Source organism: Corylus avellana, chromosome ca6 (assembly GCF_901000735.1).
Source record: "Corylus avellana chromosome ca6, CavTom2PMs-1.0".
Taxonomy (NCBI): Eukaryota; Viridiplantae; Streptophyta; class Magnoliopsida; order Fagales; family Betulaceae; genus Corylus; species Corylus avellana.
In genome coordinates this window covers 21,705,924-21,712,133 of record NC_081546.1, presented here as the reverse complement: position 1 = coordinate 21,712,133, position 6,210 = coordinate 21,705,924, and positions in this window count along the sequence as shown.

The following is a 6,210-nucleotide window of genomic DNA, read 5'->3' as shown; positions in this document are numbered from 1 at the left end:
GAAAATTTATACTAGATTCATGCTTGCAAGGCACAAACCTACATATCTGTGGCAGATCCGCCGCCATCGGCCCTCCAACGCGCCTCTGCCAGTTTCTGCTCTTGCCTCCACCGTGACTCCTCTCGGCCAAATAACCACCAAAAGTGGTGTCAAGGCCCCCAGATTGGTGGATCTATGCAATTTCAACCCATTTCGGCATTGCACGCGCCACTAGCAAAAACTGCTGATTCCTCCATGCGCCACTACCGCTCCTCCACGCACCACCACCTTAGGTGGATCAGCATGGTTTTCGCTCTGTTCGATAGATCCGTCGCCGATGGTCTCATTTCCGTCCAGATCGCCGCCATTGGGTCGCCAACGCGCCACCATGCTCTGGCCAAAGGATCTGCATGTGGGCTTCACTCACCCATGCGCTTCACAGGCCAGACGCACTCCTAGAGCGTGAGATGCACTCACGTCATGTGGCCGCAGCACCACATGCCAGACGCTCCTTTCTCGTTCCCTCTGCCACATGTCGCTCAGAGAGCCCGCCACGTCAGCCCTAGCCCTCTGCCACGTGTCAGATAAAAAAAAAAAAGAAAGAAAAAGATTCAAAATCATCCGGATCCAATATTTTCGACCCGATTCAACGGGTTAGAACCGGATCGTCTCTTTCAAGCCAAAACAACCCATTCAACAGTCCACGTGTTTCGGCCATTTTGGCCCATGTATCTGGCCCACTTGCCAACTCGGTTCCAAACAGCCTCAACCCGACCTAGCGGGTCTCAAACCTGGTTCGGTTCACTGGGTTTTACAACCCGAACCACATCCATCCAAGGCGCTCCAACACCAGTTTCTAACCGGGTCATCGGGTCCAAACCAGGTCAATCTATCCAACCGGTCCAAATTAGTCAACCCGGTTAAATGGGTTAGACCCGGTTCATATCTTTTTGGGTCAACCATATTTAATGATTCATGAGTTTTGGCCTATATGTTAGCTAATGTAACCGGCCCAATAGATTCAAGTTTGAAGCCCAACATTTTGGGGCTAGCAGCCACCATCAACCACCAGCATCCATCAGCCACCGCCTCCCTCCGTCGACTACTTCCGGCAGCCCATCTCTAGCTTCCGCTTTCTCTCTTCTCTCTCTCATGCTTCCACTTCAATATATTTAACACATATCACAAAAGTTTGGTGTGAAAAATATAACTTTTTGAGGTCTTTGTGTGCTCTCATCATGAAGCTTTTAAGAAGACGTCATGAAGAACTTGGTGTGCAAGGTTTCTTGATGAAGTCTTCATATAACTGTTATGACGAACCTAAATCCTAAGAGAAATGTGTACTCGGATGTGAAGTAGAGATTGCTTTGACACATTTATGAATGAGACCTTTAGTGTGATGAACGGCATCGGTTTGTTAAGTAATCACATGTAGTATTGTGAGAGAGTTTTTCTCAAGAAGGAATCTAAGTCATTTCTTAAAAATTGATAAGAAATTTTCTCTTTGAGATAGATTTTATAGATTTGAATTATTCTTAATTTCTGGCTAAAGCATTTTAATTGGCATACCAAAATAATGTACATGTGATAAGACGTTCACAAGTAAGAGAATAATAATAATTTCTTTATTTAATAGCGTTTTGTTAAATGAATGATTGGATTTTTGAATGTACATAGCAACATCACATAGCAACATTAATTTACAAAAATATTAGCAAGCGCCAACAAATATTAGTAATGCAACTGGCGACTTACTTTAGTGTCGGCAGAGGATATATTGCCGCTTACAAGATCCGATAATTTATAAAAATATTCTCCGATAATAATAAATATTTTTCCGGCGCTCGAATTTTGTGCCAAGATTTGCTTTTCCCCGACACGACTTGCACAATTCTCATAAGAGCATCCTCGTTAAGCTCTTTCATATTTAACATTTTTCTAAATGTTTAACAAAATTCACAAAAAATAAAAAAATAAAATCATTTATCAAACTCTTTATCCAAAATTATTTATTTTTTAATATTATTTTGGTTGTTAGGGTGATATTTTGGTAAATCTCTCACATAAAATCAAAGTGAGTGAGTTTAATAGCAATTATATTTATTAATAAAAAATAATATTTAGTTAAAGTAGAGAAATATTTACAGAGTTTGATAGTTGATAGTTTTAAAAAGTGGCAAGTTAAATAATAATAATAATAATAATAATAATAAAAGTACATTTTCAAAGTTAAATTTAGATAAATTTTAAAGAGCTTAATGAAAAGCTGAAGAAAACAAGCTCGTCTTCATTCGCTTATACTCAAAGCACCAACATTTTTTGTTTGGCATATATATATATATATATATATATATATATATTATTTTTTGTGATTTTTGAGAACCATAGTACATTTTTTTTTTTTTAGTAACGATTTCATACTCATTATCATAAGTAGAACAAGGAAATAATAAGTAAAATAAGGAAATAATAAGTAAAATATTTAATTAAAATGATGGATAAACTTTAGTGTCAGGTTTATAACGCTAGTTAGGCCAAAAATATAAACCGATAAGAAATAATAAAAATTTAATCGTTTGTAATTAGTACTCTAACATATTAATAGAGAATTTCCACTTAAATCTTGAACCACTTATTTCTATTAAAAAGATTGAATTGTAGTAATGTTGATTTATATAGTTTCTAAACCTATGAGTTCATAGAGTACCCAACAAGGCTGTGGCTCATTGGACCACAGCAAATGCTTAGTGATTTATTTACATGGACTAATACGAGATGAGAAGTCCTACACGCTTTTCAAATTTTTTTCTCCAAAAGTTGATTTTCAAATGATGTGTTACCATCACATAAGATTTATTATTTTTCTTACATTGTTTTTTTTTTTTTTTAATTTTTTTTAATGTAAATCCATCATTTGAGGGATAATATTTAATAAGACATTCTTTAAACTCTCGTATTTGTTTATTACATAATTAGTTAAAAGCCTTTTGAATTTTCACTCTTACGAGAAGTCATTGCTTCTTTATATGTGATAGTAGCCATGAGAAACGACCTCAATAAAAAGCCACTTTTCTCAAAAGCCATTATAGTTTAATATTCTTTAGCAAATCTTCATGAAAACACCTATAAATTATGGATGATTTTGTGCTTCATATCCACAAAACAAGAGAGGAGCCATGGCTACAACTACAAGTGCTTTAAGCTTAATATTAATGCTTTTGGTTGTATCCATTAGAGCCCGAGAAGCTCCCATTCCTCTCCATTCTTCTGCACCTTCGCTGCTCTCTCTGCCTCCCCTTCCTCCTCCCCATCACCATCTCCATACTACTTCATATGATTTTAAACAAAGAACAAAACTGAGGATTTGTAAGGCAAAATGTTATGGGAAGAATATCATCAGATTACTTGATAGTTGGAAATTGGAAGTTAAAGCAGCCAAAACACGTGCTAGATGGTGTGTCTTCAATGAATGCAAGCAGCTCGAGTAACCTAATTAGGTAAGAATGTTGTTGTTTATTTTTTTTTGGAAACTTCACTTTAGCCCATTAAACTTTCACGCGATTTGACAAATCTCTCAAACTTTCGAATTTCTCACTTTGGACCCCTGAACTTTCAATTTCTCTCAACGTGGACCCCTCTGTTAATTTTAGCCCTTAAAAATACCAAAAAAGACCAAAATATCTCCAATTTTTCGTTTTTTTTTTTAAAAAAAAAAGCTTTGGAATTAATGGTAAAGTTGGAATTTTATATAAAAGTTAGGGGTATAAACGTCATGTAACGTTTAAAATCTGATGGATGGGTCCAAATTGAGAGAAATTGAAAGTTCAGGGGTCTAAAGTGAGAGATTTGAAAGTTTAGGCTAGTCAAACCATGCAAGCTCAAAGGCTAACCGTCCCCCCCCACTTTGTTTTTTTTTTGTTTGAATTGAATGTTGTCTTTATTTGAAAATAAATAAGAAAAACTTCACAAATGACACTTGAACTACAATGCGTTTTGAAAAGACCCCCTCAAATTAATTTCAAAATCTCTCAATTTCACCCCCCCGGGAACTTTCAATCTGATGCAATCTACCCATCTTCGTCAAATTTTGAACGTTAAAAGTGATGAAATGACCTTTATACTCCTTAAACTTTTATAAAATTCTAAATTTACCCTTAATTTCAAATTGAAAATTAAAAAACAAAATTGAAGGGTAATTTGGTCTTTTAGTGGTTTCCGTGAAGGTTTAATGGCAAAAATTGACGGAGAGAAGTCAATTGCATCAAATTGAAAGTTTAGAGGGTAAAATTGAAAGTTTTTGAAATTTGAGGGAGTCTTCTTAAAACGAGTGGTAGTTCAAGGGTCATAAGTGAAGTTATCCATATAGAAATATGGGAAAAATACAAAATCAGCCTATGAGGTTTACTTGATTTACAATTTACTACATGTGGTATCAAAATGAGCTTAGTCTACCAAAAAAAGTAATTTATTTCCTACAGTCAAAGTCTGTTAACTAACTTAATAGATTTCATTAGTGTGACATTCACTTAAATAGGACATATGTCACAATTTTATTAGCTCTGATAGGTCACACTCTCGGAATCTGTTGTTAAGTCAGTTGATGGGATTTGACTGTAGGAAAAAAAAAAAAAAAAACCCTTATCTTTTCAGCATACTTCAGGAACTTCTGAGTTTATTTTGACACTACAAAGAGCTAATTGCAAATCAAGTAAACCACATTGATTAATTTTACATTTTTCCCTAGAAAGTTTTTTAAGAAAATAATAAAAAGAAAACTATAATTTTAAGAAGTCATGAATATGTAATTCGCAACACTCCAAAAAACAAATAATGATAGTTAAAGGTAATTAGTAGCTTTGAAAGGCCAAAACTCAAAGGTATTAAAGGATGTCTTCAATAATAGAAATTATCACATAAATTCACTTGATTTCACTGCGGCAAATGCGATTGAAAGTAGGCCTGGGCAAATTCACCGCCTACTGACCGATAGCCAACCTCACTCTACCGACACCGATTGACTAATGGGCGGTAGGCGAAACATTTTTTTTTTTTTTTTCGACAAATTCGATTCGGTAGGCGAAATAAAATTTGTTAACCGAACCAACCGCATACCGACCGACTTCGCCCATAATTTTCAAATTTTTTCATATACCAACTTTATCGAACCGACTTTACTGACCACCTATCGATGTTAAAAAAAAAAATCGGCGGAATAAGTTGGCGAAATTTTCGACTTTACCGACATTTTGGCGAACAAAACTTTTTCTACCGACGCCCAGCCCTAATTGAAAAAGGGGGGGGGGGGGTGTTGATCATCTCTTGACAAGCATTTAAAATTGTTACTAAAGGAGCTTCGGTGATTTTGCATTGTTTGGCTTAATTAAATTAGTTAGGAAAAGCTTCATTTAACCCTCCTAAAGTTTTATCATTTTTGCAATTATTTTCTCCAAAAGTTTTAAAACTTTCAATTTAGTGAATTGATCTTCTATTTTTTTTTTTTTTGCAATATCACTCATCCGTTAGGTTTTTTGGTTAAATCCTGTCAAAATTCCCAAAATACAATTTTTTTTTTTATTAAAAATAAATTGCAAAGGTGTGGGTATTTTTGCACATTTCATTAAATTTGGGTCAACGCTTGAATCTTTGTAATTTATTTTATTTTTTCAAAAAAAAAAAAGGGATATTTTGGTAATTTTGACACTCCTCCGTTCGGATTTAATGAAAAAACTCAATGGATGAGTAATATTGCAAAAAATTAAAAATTTAATACACTAAATTAAGAGTTTTTGAGCTTTAAACTTTAGGGTGTACTTACAAAAATAACAAAAATTTAAAGAGATTAAGTAAAGTTTCCATAATTAGCTATTTCTTCAATCTTAACAAACTGTAAAAGGTTCTTGTCTATCAAACTCCCATCATCCCTAGCTAATTATAATAGTGACTTTGGCCACGTTAATAATGTTTTCAAATAATTTTTTGGGTTAAATACTAAAAACGTCCTTAGGGTTTGGACACTTTATTTTTTTCCCCCTAGGTTTTGATTTGTATCACAGGAGATACTTGTGGTTTTGATAAAGACCAAATTAGTCATTCCATCCATTGACCGTTAGTTGACTTAACGGAAGTCCATGTCACTGACATGTGGATCAATTAAAATTCGACACCTGGCATGAGTGGCCACGTCATCAGTAATGACGTGGCCACCTAATTAAATTTTTTATTTTAAAAAAA